At 42.2% G+C, this 15677-nt stretch overlaps 1 protein-coding gene across 3 annotated transcripts in view; it reads left to right on the top strand.

Annotated features, from left to right (window-relative positions):
* FYN (FYN proto-oncogene, Src family tyrosine kinase) overlaps window positions 1–15677 on the top strand; it is a 182136-nt gene that overhangs the window by 59620 nt on the left and 106839 nt on the right. For all 3 annotated transcript variants that reach the window (XM_029945651.1, XM_029945649.1, XM_029945650.1), the window contains exon 2: window positions 9847–9916. The gene's annotated coding sequence lies outside the window, so the exon portion shown is untranslated. The remainder of the gene's footprint in view (window positions 1–9846; window positions 9917–15677) is intronic.

The raw sequence follows: 15677 nt of genomic DNA, 5'->3' as shown, positions 1-15677 counted from the left end.
CCCTCTCCAACATCTATAGTCTCTTGCTTTGTTCATTTTAGCCACTCTGACTGGCGTGAGGTGGTATCTCAGTGTGGTTTTGATTTGTGTTTCCCTGATGATGAGTGATGTTGAGCATCATTTTATGTGTCTGTAGGTCATCTAATATATTGGCATTTTGTATCAATGTTGAAAATGTGTGCACGTGTATGAATTCAGAAGGTTCTTACGCTAAAAAAAAGTATGAAAATTATGGAACTAGATATTCTTTTTAATTTTTTTAATGTTTATTTATTTTTGAAAGAGAGATAGAGATAGAGCAAAAGCTGAGGAGTGGGCAGAGAGTGATGGAGACAGAGAATCCAGAGCAGCTCCAGGCTCCGAGCTGTCAACATGGAGCCTGATGCGGGGCACGAACTCGTAAGCTCTAAGATCATGACCTGAGCCAAAGTTAGACGCCCAACCAACTGAGCCACCCAGGCACCCCTGGACTAGATATTCCTTAACATTTCATTCATCCTTAAGATTCTGGGGTTATAATATTGCAGCCAGCCTACCCTCCAAGGGCTCTACACACGTCATTATTAATCTTGATCTTGGCAGTATTGTGATACTGTGTGCATTTCACGGACCTTCCCAGGAAGGTCTTCACTGGAGAACGTCTGTTTGGAGGATCTTAGGAGTAGTAGTCAGGTATAGCTCAGGGACCCATCTAGCAGCTGCACCTACATAAGTCTTCAGACTCTGGACAGCAGTTCACTAGAAACAGCTTCATTTATAAGGGCAATTCAGAAATAATTCAAGTATACTACAAAAACAGTTTCTGTTTTTACCTGATACATAAGTGATATGATCACCTGAAAAAAACTCGTTGCTCATTCTTTAACTCGTTAAAGAAAAGACATGATATAAATATATACTTACTCCATGAATCTTACAAAAACAGATTCTTTTCTTTTTTCCTTCTGAAAATCAGCTAGTTATTCCAATATTCCCATATTAGTTATTCCAATGGCATTTATTTTTTCTGCAAATAAACTGGACATCTTCAGCCTAAAGGTTTAAACTTAATAATTTATTATTATTATTAAAAATTATATTATTACTATGCCTGCTTGGGGCTGATGGAGATTACAAGGGGTAATGGGGAGCCCTAAAAGCCCTACCCAAGCCCTACAACCGTCCCTTTGCATGACTTAGTCCAACCATTTGTGCCATTGAGCCCGAATATATACCTTTCTAGTCTGACTTCAGAGCTGGTCTCTTGGGCAGCTGAGGGTAAACTCATTTACTGGTTTGGTAGTGCCCTGCTCACAGTGAGCCTCTGCTTCCCTGAGCCAGCCTTTTGTAGTTCTGCCTTCCTGCCCTCTTATTCTGTAGTCAGTAATTTCTTTCTGCTGGCCAAGTGCCTTCTGTGCTCATCTCTTTTTCTGTCCGTCTCTCTTCCTCCTCTTTTCTTCTGCTCTTTACTACCCCTCCAGCAAATAATCAAGCAAGCAACAGCCAGGCCTCAGTTGAGTCTCCCCAACTCATTGGAGTAAAGCCAGAAGAAATAGAGCCCCCCAGGCACAGGAAGCAGATGGGTCAGTGGTGCCTTCTCAGAGCCCCCCTCCTCCTCCCCAGAGGAGGCGAAGGCCACAGTAGTCATAATGTGGGTTTGGTTTCCTAGGGAACCCTGAGTTTTCTGGTTCCCATCCTCCTCCCTTGTGATTGAGCTTTGTGCACTGGCTTGTTTAATGCATTATCCCACCATTTGGAACGCTTTAATTTTTCAGACAATTGACTTTAGACTCGCAGAGAATATTGTAGCATGGAAGGAGTTAGAGCTGTATTTGAAATCTATTGTTATCTTTGTGCACAGGCTGCCCAGCTTGTAGCTCATGCTGTGCAGGATGGCCAGAGCCACAGGAGAGCTGCAGAAGGGAGGGGAAGTCACTCTGCCTCCCCCCACATTCTTTGCTTTTGACAATAGGACTCAGCAAAGACTCATACAGCTGTTTCTTAGCAAGGGGGCTCCAAAAGTGTGCTAGCCTGTATTGTCTCAAGAAAGAATTGGAATACCCATTACAGAATTTATGTAATTGGTCATAGAGGTGACCTAATAGGGATAAAGCCCTTTGAATGCAACAAAATGTCTAGAGGTGCCTTTTCTGTGCAAGGCACTGGGCCAGGCAAAGTGCTAATGGTTCGAAGATAAATTTAGAGTAGGTTCCTGCCCTCAAGGAGCTGGCTCTTTCTTTTGAAGTAGATGGTATGGTAAGTTCTAAAGGAGAGGTACAAATAGAGTGAGATGAAGTCCAGTGGAGGGAATTGAGCAGGAAGTCCAGTGAAGGATTTATATTAGAGTTGGGCCTGAGTCACAGGTTGGTTCTTCATTCTTGCAAGTGGAAGTAAGAGCACATAAGAAGGAAGAAACAGGGCACAGGAAAGCCTGGGGGAGAAGAAAATGCTTTGGTAAGACTGGGCATGAAGGAGGAAGAAGAAAGGAAGAAAATGTTGAGGTGGGTGTGGAATAATGGTGGCTTTGAGTTCAGAGTCGAAGAGTTTGAGTTATGTAAGTCATTCGTTTTTTTTGTTTTTTGTTTTGTTTTTTGCAGTTCTACCAAGCCCCGAGTTTCTTAGAAGGTGGCTCAGAGGCACTGCAGGGGCAGAGGTCCAGAACAGCTCCTTTTTCCTTAAAGAGTATTCCACTTTAAGAAAAACTGAAACCCATTGGTATACACACAAGGGAGTCACTCATTTATCCAGTCAGTTAACAGATATTTATTATGTGACTTCTACATACCTAGCCCTGGACTAGGTTCTACTGAAAGATCATTGAAGATTTCAAACCAGTCAGTAGCATGGAAGCAAGAACCATTGGTTGGCATCCTGAGTTATAATCCTGTCTCTGCCACCCACCATTCGTAAGACCTAAGGAAAGTCTCCTGGTCTCACTGGGACCAGTTTCCCACCTGGAAAGTGCAGCTAAGTCATTCCCAGCTGGGGCATTCTGGAACTGTCATGATCAGAGCAGTAATTCAGAGCTTTCATCTGTATCCATTGAGTGGTAAAAGGAGACACCAAAGTCAGGCCAGTTAAGAGGTGACAGCAAGAATATCTATGAGTCATCCTGAGACTGAGTGAAGACTTTCACTCATTCATTCAACAGACATTTAACACTCAGCACCAGCCACTGTGCTAAGCACTAATACACTAGCAAGTGACCAAAATGAGGTCCCTACCTTCAAGGTACATTATATCTAGGAGGCAGCAAAGGGGTGATAGATATCATCTATGGATGATAGATCTAGGGATATAGTTTGAAACACATGACAAGGGGTGATTGTTGAAGCTTTGAAGTATATGAAATACTAGTGAAGAGAAAGCAAAAAGGTTTGGAGAGAAAAAGAGATATGAGGTGATACAACATAAGGAAAATCCTGTGGAAAACCAACTAATCTTCACTCCATGATAGAAAGCACATTTTTGGGGTTGACTAGATGGCTCCATCAGTTAAGCATTCGACTCTTGATTTCAGTTCAGGTCATGATCTCAGTTTGTGAGTTTGAGCCCTGCCTCGGGCTACATGCTGACAGTGAGGAGCCTGCTTGGGATTTTCTCTTTTTCCCTCTCTGTCTGCCCCTCCTCCACTCTTCCTATCACTCTCTTTCTCTCTCAAAATAAAGAAGTAAACTTAAAAAAAAGAAAGTACATTTTTCATCAAGCCAGCACAACAAACCCATTCCTCAAAATATCCTAAGAAGCTAAGAAATATCCTAAATATCCTAATACAGCTAAGAAGCTGTAACACACAGAAGAGATAATGTCCATTTAGACACCTAAGTCTCCTTGACCACATCACTCCTGTACATGAGGCAAAATTACATCAAAGCCGTATATGGTTTTATAGAAGAGCAGATCTATTTGGTTTCCTCAGAAAGGTCTTAAATAAGTACCAGTGGTAAGTAAAAATGCTCTGAGCAACGGCCTAAGCTGCTAGCCCCTCCAATCTTTTTTTAAACCAGCTGGCTCTTTTTTACTTTTCCCCAAGTTATTGGAGTGGATCCAGAAGCAGATTCTGAGATCCTCAAGTTTTTCCTTATTTACCCTGCCAGTAATTACATGTCACAGGTTGTCTTCCCTACTGGAGTCAGGCTGAGCAATTAGTCTCCCATTGTCTTTACAGGAAATGACATCCATGTGGCTTCTGGGGAAAGCAACTGTTGACCACACTGGCTAAAATAATTTGGAAAGTGTTCAGCACTTCCTCTGGTTGATCATTTAAACTGGCTGATATAGAAAACTCTTGGAAATGTGAAAAGTGAACAAAGGTTGTCAGAACCAGAAGTGCTCCTGGGTCACTTCCCCAAACAAAACAAGTCTCTAAACTGTTGCTCTGGTCTCTCGATGCACCCACTTGTCTGGACTCCTCAGCATGTGGCTGAGCCCAATGCCTTGGTGTTCTGTTCCTTTTATAAAGCTTTATTGGGCACTGACTGGTCAAGATGCTTTCCAGCTACTGGTCATTGAAAACCCAACTCAAGGAGGCCTGAACGATATGAAATTTACTGGAGCTCCATTGGTTCCACAGACTTCAGGGTTGACCTAATGCAGTCACTCCAGCTCTGCTTCACTGGGGTTTTTTGTCTTTACCTTCCTCTCTGGGCCAACTTGATCATTAGACTGGAGCAAGGTAGCTACAGAAGCCCTAGGTATCACATCAATGGAACATTCAGAAAGGAGAAATTTATCTCAGAATGAGAATTCCCCAACCGTTCTTCACATCTTATTGACCTGCATTGGGTCACATGCCTAGTCTTGAACTAGTCACTGTCAAGAGGAATGTGTTCCCCTTTGATCAGTCTGTCTGAAACCTTGTGGACACATGGATCACCTGGGGATCTTGTAAAATAGACTCTAACTCAGTAGGTTTGGGCTGGGACCTCAGAGCTGACATTTCTCAAATGCTCCCAGGTGATGCTGATGTTGCTGGTTGGCACACTGCAAAGCCTTAGGCCCTTCAGGTCCCCACCCTCTAGCTAGGAGTGTTGTCGCCTGCCCCAAGGCACTGTGGCTGACGGAATAATAGGGGATCTATTAGGGAGAAGGAATGACCCATGCAGATGAGGACCATGTTAGAGATACATATTCTCAGTGGTAATGAGAATGTTACCTTTAAAGCAGGAGCCACACATAGTCAATGATATGTAGTAGAAACAAAAGTACATGCACTGCAATGTATTGTGTGGAAACGCCTGGAAATATCTTACTATTTATTTATGAGGATGTGCATGTCATAATTCTTGAAGCAAAAGAGTAAACAGTCATGCTGCTGTCCACTATCGTTAAGCTGTTTTTACTTAATACCATATCTCTAGCATGTCTCAAAAAGAACAAATTCAAGTGAGATGGATACAATTATCCTTAAGTTTAAGAAGTGTTTGCCAAGGCCAGCCTTTGTTTTGAGTGGCTATCTCATCTTTTGTAGTTTCCGGGGAGAGAAAGTGTACCCCCACTGTCCTAAGAGTCACTTGATATAATGGCACACATGGAAAATGCCTCCAGTGGTGAATTTATTCCAAAGCAAATGGTCACAGTGCCCTTGTGAGTGGAGGAACTCATTATACTTTCGTCATTTGAAAAAGGAAGAACTATTCTGTTATTTTTTTTTAAGTTTATTTATTTACTTAAGTGATCTCTACACCCAATGTGGGGCTCAAACCCACAATCCCAAGGAAAGAGTCACATGCTCTTCTGGCTGAACTGAGCTGCAGCTGTTTAGGGAGAAAGCTGGTAAGACCAAAGGACTTGTGTCTATCCTGAGGCAGATCCATCACAGACCCAAGGGGGCTCAGAGTGAAATCCTGAGATGGTCTTTTTGTTGGGGTTGCTATCTCCAGTCTCATATGCAAGGACAGTGTCACTTGGGGAAGGTGACATTTCACCGCTCTGTCTACTGGGACCACAGGCTCATATCCATGAGACCAATGGGAAGCAAGAGCAACCTTTGTCTCCATAGGCCACCAAGGTATCCATACCTAGGAAATCACTGAATATTTCTTGTCTTTGCAAAAGCCCTGAAAGGTCAAGAGCACCCCAGCTGCTCAGGTACTCTACACTAGCTGGGGAAAGCTGCTGGACTCAGGGCTCCACGAGGCAGGGGGCTGTGCTTGTGTCACACAGGAGCCCCCGTGTGACAGGATGGTGAGGTGTCCCGTCTATTCCTGGGAGATTTGTCAGCAGCACTGAGCATCCTCTCTAAAGGGAAGTAAAAGAAGAGAACACTTTGTTGCCTAATTTCAGTAGTTTATATTCTCAATATGGAGTGTTTACGTGTCCTGTCTACATATTTAGGACCTCACAAGCTGCCAAAAACAGATGAAATTCTAGTCGTATTAGCTGAGTCGGTGTGTGGCAGGCAAGCCCTTTAGCTTGCTCATTCAGACAGTGCTGGCTGCGTGCCTTCCCACCTGTATGTGCTGTGGGGCGAGACAGTATTAGCCATGGGAGGAGTGAAAAAAGAGGGCCTTTCTTTACAGCTTAAAAAGCAAGATACAATAAGTGTATTTCAAGTATCTATATCAAATGAAACATAATTTTTGAAAACAGAAAAATGTGGGTAAGATAACAGCACATTGGGAAAATCAAGGTAAAGAGAGCTCAAGAAGAAGAGAAGTAGGTAGGCCAGGCCTAAGAGAGGGGCTCATGACCCAGGAGCCCAGGGACGGAGTTCAGGGATCTGTGAAATTAGATGGGGGAAAAAATTTATTTTCACTAGCCATGCATCAAAATCTAACGTTTCCTTCTATTATGAAAGTAGCATTAGCTACTTGTCACCAATAGAAATTATAGGTGTTTTCATATTAGTTTATAGTTACAGATATTCTAAACTACGATTTATGCCCAATAGTACCTCAAATTACAGTAATTATTAGATTTTGCTAGACCTTATTTAAATATCAAAAAGAAACTTCACAATTTTGTTATATATTTTGATAACTGCATGTCCGTTTACATCTTTGCATCTTGTTCATTGCATGGATTAATTTCAAGCATTTAAAAATATTATTCTGGGGAAAAAAAAAAGAACCCTAGATCCAGGTCCATTTGAAAATAATCTCTAAGTGTTAACATTTTTCAGGTCTATACTTTTGTAAATTTAGGTTCAGTGTATTATGCATGTGGATTAAAAAATATATAAAAGTGTGTGAATGATTTGTCATCTACATTTTTAAAGGTTAGATTATTTAATTTTAGAGATTGTAAGAAATGAAATTACATTTCTAAAGTAGCGAAAGTTTTACTTAACTTTATAATATTATTTTTTTCTTTACTGATATATAGCAGAATTATTTCAATGTAAAATATAAGCTGATTTAGCAGACATGACTAGATTTTGTAAAGTTGGTATGCATGATTTCACTAAACTCATCACAGAGAAATCTCTGAGGAATATACAGAATTTTATCTTTTTCTCCTTTACAAAGTTTAAGAAATATGGCTGCTTATTATTTTCTCTGTGGAGTTAGCCTATGATTTGCTACATTGAAGTTTTCCATTGAAGTTGTCTATCTTTAATAAATAACTAAATGAAGAAATTTTTCTGGGCAAATAAATAAATAAAAATAAAAAGCAATAATAAACCCGTTACACATTAACATAAATGACATTTTTATGAAAAGTAACTATGCTACAAATAGATAAAAAGTTAGTGAAAAGAAAGGCACTGTTTCACATCTCTGAAAATCTCTTTAATGTCTGGCTTAATCAAAACCTAATGCAGTTTCATATCTGCTTCTGCTTTCAATCTATTTGAATATGTTATTTTATTTGAAAAATCTAGAGAAAATCTGGCTTTATAAAGATAGTTGAAAAAGGGAGTATTTTAATAGCAATTTAGAATAACTATGAATATGCTTCTTTGCTACTACACCAAAATTCAACGTTAGTATTTTCTTAAAGATTTATTGCAATGTGGAATCTGACTGCTTATCACTGAACTTTTTGTGCTTTGTTACATTAAAATCTATTGGTCTACTCACAAAAAAAAAAAAAAATTATTCTGAAGGACACTGGGTGGCTCAGTCAGTAAAGAGTCAGACTCTTGGTTTTCGCTCATGATCTGACGGTTCGTAGGTTTGAGCTCTGTGTCGAGCTCCGCGCCAACAGTATGGAACCTGCGCACGCTCTCGCTCTCGCTCTCGCTCTCTCTCTCTCTCTCCCCCCTTCTTCCCCTCCCCCACCCTTCCCCTGCTCACAGGTGCACTCTCTCTCAAAAATGAACTTTAAAAATAAAAAGAAATAAAAACATTATTCTGAGAAACTAGGCTCCAGTGACACAAAAAGGATAGAGAACTCCTGCCTCCGAAAATGGCTAGGCCCCTTGTCAGCAGCAGTGAGCCGGACACACTTGGGGAAGAAACCAGCAGGCCCACAGGCCTTCCAATGGAAGATGTGGAGAGAAAGTGGAGGGGAGCTGGAGTCCCAGGCTAATGTAATTTCACAGATAACTTTTGTTTTAATAGTTTTTTTTAATAATAGTTTATTGTCAAATTGGTTTCCATATAATACCCAGTGCTTCCCCCCTCCAACTGCCCTCCTCCATGACCATTACACCTTTCCTTCCTCCCCCTCCCTCTTCAACCCTCGCTTTGTTCTCAGTATTCAATAGTATCTCATGATTTGTGTCCCTCTCTCTCCAACTCTCTTTCCCCCTTCCCCTCCCTATGGTCTTCTGTTAGGTTTCTCCTGTTAGACCTATGAGTGCAAATATATGGTATCTGTCTTTTCTCCACCTAATTTCACAGATAACTTCGAAGGTCATGGGAAGCAGTGGAAGGTGCTTCCACAAGGCTTTAAGCTGGGTTTAAGGAGGATGCTTTGTAGAGCCATGAGAGTGGGATTTGAAGGGAAGAACCCAGGGCCAAGAGTCACGTTTCTGCAAGGTGTGATGCCAGCCAGTATGATGGTAAGAGAGAGAGAAGGCAGTGAGTTCCAGCACGCCAGCAGGACCAGAAGGGCAGGCAGGGACCACAGTGACCAGTGGAGGTGAGGAAGGCTGTGTTTGCTTTCAGGCCTGGGAGATTAGGAGAAAGATCATAGCTCCTCGCGTGATCTGTTCTGAGTGTGTACTGCATGTCAGCTGCTGTTGTAAGCCTTTCTGTGACATTTATGTCATTAAATTTATATCATTTAATCTCCATAACCACCCCGAGAGGTCCGTACAATAACCCCTGTTCTACAGATAAGAAAATGAAGTCTAGAAAAGAAAGGTAAGGGTCTCACATCCAGCAGGAGAGAACAGAGTGTGTTATTAAGAGAAACAAGATAGAGGAATTGGTTTGGGGGAGAAATTTTTTATGGGTTCAATTTTAGATCTTTTTGCATAGTTCTTTTGTCTTCAATTATTTTATTTTATTTTTTTATGTTTATTTTTTTAAGAGAGAGAGATAGAACGTGAGCAGGGGAGGGGCAGAGAGGAGGAGGCAGAGTCTGAAGCAGGCTCCACGCTCTGAGCTGTCAGCACAGAGCCTGACACAGGGCTTAAACCCACACACCATGAGATTATGACCTGAGCCAGAGTCGGATGCCTAACCAACTGAGCCACCCAGGTGCCCAGTCTTCACTTATTTTAAGGACTAAAAATTCAAATAAAGTACGAACACAGTTTCTGGTTTATTTCAATGTCCCAATTTTATTTGTTGTTCGTGGGTACTGAGTTAATTTGTAAATTGGTTTCATCTTCCTGTGACAAAGACGAATCTGGCAATAAGCATTTGGTACAATAATGAGTGCCCCAAACAAGGAAGCCATTGCGGTTTCCAGAAGGGCAAATTACTTGTGTTTAGCGATACATTTTTCCTTTTGTTGTGGTTTGTCTTTCAGGACTGGTCCAGCAGCTGTATTAGAAGACATGTGGTGTGTATGAAGTTTGTGATAGTTGGGGGAAATTTTGGTAAGTGTTGCTGCATTTCCTTCTAATTTCTTTTGTCATAAAATGGTACCCAAGAGGGAAGCCAGTGCCTTGTTTTGTGCATCTTTTATATCTGCACTAAACTTAGACAAAATGGAATTTTATAATTAGATGTAACATTCAGTTGGTACTTTCTGACAGTATGACTTTTTTCTTATTGCTGATATGTTATTAAGAAATATGGAGTTTTCTAAGATTTAATAAGAAATCTAGATTTAGGGAAGTTTTTGAATACAGGGTAAAGAATATTCTTGACAGTTGAGTGTATAGTCTAGGTAACCCCATGGACTGTAAGAGGAATAAACTGCAGACTAATAGAATAACAACAGCTACAAAGATTCTCCACTGCAGAGAGATCCTCATGGCCTATCTGTTGAAATGAGAAATAGGCAGCTAGCTGCTTGGGAAATGGGAAGTTGAAAGGAAGCAAGAATTCAGCACGCCCAGAAGCCAGCCCCAGCATGACAGTGGTCAGAGAGACAAAGAATATTAAGTTTAGCAACCACCCAGAAGACCTTGCTAGCAGTAGTAAAAGGAACAGTCTTCGAGATCAGGAGACCCAGGTTAAAGTTTAAGTTCTACCCTAACTGGTTGTTACATACCCTCCCTGAGCCTCAGTTTCTTCATTTGTAAAATGGGGCTTGTGATGTTATCTCCATCATAAGATTCTCATGAGAATAAAATGGGCTAGGTAGTGCTGGGGCGTAGTAGGTGCTCAATGAAGCAGTTATTCTTGATAACAGGACAGCCTCGTTTGGAAACTAGACATTTGCCTCTGAAGTCAGACCACCACAAGGGGTACATGTCTCCCAGCAGGAGGGCCACTGGGGATGGGTTGGTCATGCCACATTTGCTGTCACAAGAGATGTCACAGCTGGTCGCCTCAGTCTGTCCTCCAGAGTCCACCTCGTAAAAGCTTGTGGGAACCCCAAGACATTTGCCGTCTCCTCCGCCTCTGCCTACCCATTCTTAGATGTGCTTGGCTAATTTAACTTCCTTTCTTGTTGCCTTTGCAGCCAAGTTCAGTTAGAGTTTTGAGTATATTTGAGCTTTGTTCAGTTTTGGAGTTAATGTTACTTTGAACCAAAATAATGAGAAGGAAAAGAAGGATCGGGAGTAGATGGTACCCATGGTTGGGGTCTCAGTTACCATATTTAGACGTTCAAAGCTTTATTTTTATTTATTATTATTGTTTTTGTCTGTGCTTATTATGTACTCCTCCCAGAGATCGAGTTATCGGACTGAAATTTTTGAGGTTTAAGTACAAGAAGTGACTTTGGGACATGTCTTTTCCTGTGGTTGGAGGGAGTCAATCATGTCACTTCGGATGGGTTGGTGTTTAAGATTAGGTGTCCCCAAGTAGACCCCTGTGTTCCATACAATTGAAGAGATGGACACAGCTTCAGGGGTTGTCCTGCCCATTCTCCCACTGGCCCAAGTCGAATCTCTTCTACAAAACCCATGACAAAGGACAATCCAAATTCTCTTAGAGGTGAGGAGCTTGGACCAGGAAAAGCAGCTTGTACCAATTAAAAAAAAAAGTTAAGGGGCACAGGAAAACTTTAGGGGGTAATAAAATTGTTCTGAATCTTGATCTGTGGGCAGTATTTTTTTTAAATGTTTGTTTTTAATTTTTGAGAGAGAGGGCAAGCAGAGGAGGGGCAGAGAGAGCATGACAGAGGATCTGAAACAGGCTCTGTGCTGACCCCAATGTGGGGCTTGAACTCACAAAATGAGAGATCATGACCTGAGTGGACGTCAGATGCTCAACTGACTGAGCCACCCAGGCGCCCCCATCTGTTGGGATATTTTTACAACTGTGTATTTCCTGAAAATTCATAGAACTCTACAATAAAAGGCTGAATTTTGCTCTATGTTAAATAAACCTTAGTTTTAAAATGGAAATTAAAAACAAGCAGTCAAATGCCTGGGCATTTAGCTCAAATTGTTAAAAAGAAAGAGGGAAGAAAGGAGGGAAGCAGGGAGAAAGGGAAAGCAATCTAGTCTTTATACTGAACTATGATATGCTCCGTGAAGCAGGACCTTGGTCTTTTTCCTTCCTCTGGTCTCAGTGCCTGGACAGTGCCTGGCACATGGAAGGCCTGTGATAAATATTTATTGGGCTGCCTATGCTCTTAGTCACTTTCTAAGCAAACAGAGACCTGTCTATCCACTCTGTCACACACCAGCCCTTCCAGTATTTGGAGACACTCTCTGTCATTCATCTTCTCTTGTCTGGGCTGAACTTACCATGTTCCATTCTTGTACTGTTCGTCTCCTGATATTCTTTCCCTCTCCTTCCGGAAGCATCTGCTTTACCACACCCCTCCTGTACACATGGCCCGGCGCTGGGAACCACGCATCTGAGGCGGTGTGGCCCACCACAGCACAGTGGGCCACCACATCTGTAGACAGCATCAGGAGACACCAACCCATCTGTTTTTCCTTTGCAGTCAGTACTGAGTGCCTGGTAATGGGCCAGGAAGGGTTTGTTAACAGTAGTCTTCTAAGAATGGAACTCTTAAAAGTAGGGAGGAGAGCTGTCCGAGAGATAGGGTGACAGCAAATCCATCCTCTTAAGTGTCTTGACTGAAATGAGGCCAGGCCTTGCCACCCTTTGTTTAAGACAGCAGTAGGGCCATTTATAAATCTTTCACAGTAGCACTGTATCACAGATCCTGACTCTTCCTGATGAGCCACAGGAAGTTTGAAATTCTTAAAATGAAAACTTGTGACTACCTTGAAAACTCTAGATTTGTTTTCTCCCCCAGCCATACCTGGGGGAGATATATGAATACATAAACAGAGAGCAGTAGTTCTCAACCCACATTTTGTTCTCCCGAAGGGCACTAGGCAATGTCTGAAGACATTTTTGGTTGTCACAGCATGAGGCGGGGAGATGTGTGCTACAGGCATCGAGTGGGTGGAAGCCATTGATTGTGCAAACTACTAACTACCCTGCAGTTCAGGAGACAGCAACCCTCCCCCACCCACCCTGCGAATGATCGGACCCAAGGTGTCAGAAATGCTGAGACTGAGAAACCTGATACAGAAGGAATTCAAAAAATTTAATATCCAAAGAACTTATTATTTTGAAGGTGTAAAATTTTAAATACTTTTGCTTTTAATTATAGGTCAGTATAGAGCCAGAAAACATAAAGAGATTTGGTCAGAGAATCATAGGGCCACAAGTCTTTGTAAAAGACTCTCTCTTACACTGCCCCTGACTCCAAGCAAGACATGACTTCAGCAAGACAGATGGGCATCTGAAGGCTTATGCTGATGACTGTAAACTGAATAGGAAACTCATACAACATGATCCCTGCTTTCACACAAAAGAGGTTGTCTCATATTTTAATTTTGGCCCCAGCTTCTTCAGAAGTGCCTGTCTCGAGATAGCCTCTGAGATGAAATGGTATTTCAATCTGGACTAGTCCTTTCCTTTTGAATCAAGGGCAGCGATTGTGGGGTGATGAAAATGTGCTTAGGGAGGAGAGAGATCTCATTACAGATGATTGAGATTGGGTATTTTGGTACACAGGCGTGTTTATTTGCATCAATTTCCTAGTGACACCACAACCTGGTTGAAATGTAAGTTATTGAGAGCCTTTGTAGCCCGAGATGGCTACATTTGCTAAAGCAGGGAGATTAAAGCAACATATGTCAAGTTGTGATATAGGACAATCCACTTGAAAAGGCTTTAATTATAGGGCTTATTTTTGGAGGGTAACTGTACTTTTTGTGAGGTATATTTTGGGATCTACTAACCCAGCTTCAAGGCTAGTAATATCTTCCCAGAAAGGGTGTGGCTTGTGCTAGCAGACATAAATATTTTCTTACCAAAACCTTTAGAATCATACTCTTTTCGACTTCACTACCCTTCCTTTTTCTTTTTCTGATAATCTTTCCCTTTGCAAAAATGCATTTGGGAAAGTTGGAGAAGAGAAGGATAAAAGATCTCATTTCAGATGGCCAAGCCCAGAGACTTAGGGACTTTGCATAATCAGTCTACTGTTTTTCTAAGATGAATAGAATTTGGAGTAATGTACCAAAGCCGAATAGCAAGCAGCGTTGGATGAGGTTAAAACCCATGTTGGTGCTAAATATGTTAATGGAAGAAACGATGGAAAAGCTACACATGTATATAGCTTCTTGTTCACCAGCATTGCCTCTCCAACCCCTGGGTAATTCTTGCAGGGCACTTCAGTGCCTTTTTACCACAGCTGATGACCTGGAGTCGGTATCCACTTGCACTTTGCTCTGTAGTACTTGTGCCTTATGGGCGCCTGGGTAGCTCAGTCGGTTGAGCATCTGACTCTTGATTTCGGCTCAGGTCAGGACCCTAGTGTCGCCCCATGTCAGGCTCCATGCTGACTGTGAAGCCTGTCTGAGATTCTCTCTCTTTCTCCCTCTGCCCCTCTCCCCCACTCATTCTCTCTCTTTCTCTTTCAAAAAAAAAAAAAGGACGAAAAAGAAAAAGTATTTTCAAATAAAGGACTTGTGCCTTTTCCCAACTCTGCCTTCGGTGACCCCCTTCACTCCCTTGTTAATACACGAGGCCCTTGGCCTTCCTTAAAGGAAGGGTCAGAACTTTCTGTCCAGTCAGTGTTTCCTAGTCCTTATTTGAAAGTGAATGATAGAGGAGAGATTAGATCAACAAAATAGAATCAGCTTTTCATTTTCACACTGTGTGGTAGGTGGGTGGGGATGAGGAACAGAGGTAGAGGAAGAACAAGTTTTTAGCCCCCTAAATAAACCACACCTGTAGGCAGAGAGGCATTTTTTTCCTAAATTCTAATTCAAGAAGGCAATAAAACCAGAGCAAGGATGCTCCATGGGGGAGAGTTGAAGGCAAAGCCTCCTAACTGGAGAAATCTCTGGAGAGGTGTCCCTGTTCTCCCAGGGGCATTCTGTGGCCTGCATCTGAGTCACCCAGAAAGACTATTTAAAGATGCCGGTGCCTGAGCCCCCTCTAGATGGACAGAACCTAAACCCCTGTGTCAGGTGCGTTCTTCCTGCCACTCTCCAGGTAACTCTTGTGCACACTAATATGAAGCCCTGCCCAGCCTCTAAGATTCCCTCCCACGAGCATGGCTGAAAGGTGCAAACAACAGAGCAGCCATTGTGAAGGTCAGATGTGCCCATATGCTGCACCTTGCTCTGCCGTGCATGGGAGGGTAGAGCACCACATTCTCTTACCTTGTTCCCTAGATCCTGAACATTATTTCTTACTAAGAGAAGTGTCCTCATTCCAGGTTAGTTTAGGTGCCATCCTAAGCCAGATTCTTTGAAACCACTATGAGACTGCCATCCTTCTTGTCTGCGCCAGTGGCCCATGAATCTGCCAACAACTCTCCCTCTAAAATCTACACTGCAGTGTGGGGTTTGTCTGCAGCAAGGCTTACAAACCAGGATCTCCCACTTATGGAGGGGAAACATTCTCAAAATAGATAACAGTTACATATTCTAGTACATTCTAGCTGGACAGCTAACCCGGGGTAATAGATCCCACATGGGTACAGGTATTCAGACCCACTCTATAGATCTACCTCTGACTGGTAAGGCTGTCTGTGCAAATGGATATTGTGGTATTATTTGTATAGCTAATTTAAGTTTGTAAGGAGCTGCTCCTCCCAAATCCCTTCTTAAGTGGTAGAACATACCCAGATAAAATCTGTGACTCAGAAAATTTAGCCTGTGTCTTAGGCAGGAGGCATTTGGGACAGTTTACCACCCCCCTCTC

Source organism: Suricata suricatta, chromosome 7, assembly GCF_006229205.1.
Source record: "Suricata suricatta isolate VVHF042 chromosome 7, meerkat_22Aug2017_6uvM2_HiC, whole genome shotgun sequence".
NCBI classification, from domain to species: domain Eukaryota; kingdom Metazoa; phylum Chordata; class Mammalia; order Carnivora; family Herpestidae; genus Suricata; species Suricata suricatta.
This window is presented reverse-complemented; position numbering and strand designations above follow the sequence as displayed.